At 41.5% G+C, this 1,164-nt stretch overlaps 1 protein-coding gene across 1 annotated transcript in view; it reads right to left on the bottom strand.

Annotated features, from left to right (window-relative positions):
* LOC107489260 (uncharacterized) overlaps positions 1 to 1,164 on the bottom strand; it is a 4,351-nt gene that overhangs the window by 1,959 nt on the left and 1,228 nt on the right. The window lies entirely within an intron of this gene.

Raw genomic sequence — 1,164 nt, 5'->3', positions numbered from 1 at the left:
GTGCTCTTTCTCCACTCATCAGGCATCTTCTTTGACCTTAAAATCTCATTAAAAAGCTTGGTTAACCAATTGATGACTTTTTCTCCAAGACCCTTCCAAACCTCAATCGGGATATTATCAGGTCCTACTGCCCTGCCATTTTTCATCTGCTTTAGAGCTTCTTTTACCTCGAAGTCTCGAATCCTTCGATAGTAGTCAAAGTTTTGATCTTCTTCCCTTGTACATAATCGACCAAGGCTCGGAAGAGTCTTATGTCCCTCATTAAATAACTCGTAGAAGTAGCTCTTCCACCTTTCATTAATCTTCTCCTCTTGAGCCAACACCTCTCCATCCTTATCCTTTATGCACTTAACCTGATCCAAATCTCTCGTTCTTCTTTCCTGGCTCTTTGCGATTCTTTATATACATTTTTCTCCTTCTTTTGTGCCCAAAGACTGGTAGAGACCCTCATATGCTCTTGTTGTTGCTTCACTTACAGCCACTTTTGTCTATTTCTTAGCCGCCTTATATTTTTCCCAGCTATCTGCATTGCGGCATAAAGACCACTCTTTAAAGCATTCCCTTTTTATCTTTATCTTTTCTTGTATACTCGCATTCCACCACCAGGACTCCTTGTCTCTTGGTCCTATTCCTTTAGATTCACCAAAACTTTCTTTCGCTGTTCTTCTAATAACTTCTACCATCTCCCTCCACATCTCTTCCGCGCTTCCATTCCCATCCCACTTTGCCTCTTCTCCTACCCGTCTTAGGAAGCTTTTTTGTTCCTCACCTTTCATCCGCCACCACCTCGTCCTTGGGTTCTTCGTATGATGTCTTTTCCTCAACTTTTGCTCAATGCGAAAATCCATGACGAGCACCCTATGTTGTGTTGTCAAACTCTCTCCCGGAATAATTTTACAGTTAATGCAAAATTTCCAGTCGACTCTCCTCAACAAGAAGAAGTCGATTTGAGAGCTTGTCATGCCACTTTTATAGGTTATAAGACGTTCGTCTCTCTTTTTAAAACATGTATTTGCGATGAGAAGATCAAAGGTTGAGGAAAAGTCCAAAATAGTTTTACCCTCGCCATTGACTACCCCGAAACCATGGCCTCTGTGAATACTCCCATATCCAGTCACTTCTCTCCCAACATGGCCATTTAAATCTCCTCCTAAGAAAATCTTA

The sequence above is a fragment of the Arachis duranensis genome, chromosome 5, assembly GCF_000817695.3.
Source record: "Arachis duranensis cultivar V14167 chromosome 5, aradu.V14167.gnm2.J7QH, whole genome shotgun sequence".
NCBI classification, from domain to species: domain Eukaryota; kingdom Viridiplantae; phylum Streptophyta; class Magnoliopsida; order Fabales; family Fabaceae; genus Arachis; species Arachis duranensis.
This window is presented reverse-complemented; position numbering and strand designations above follow the sequence as displayed.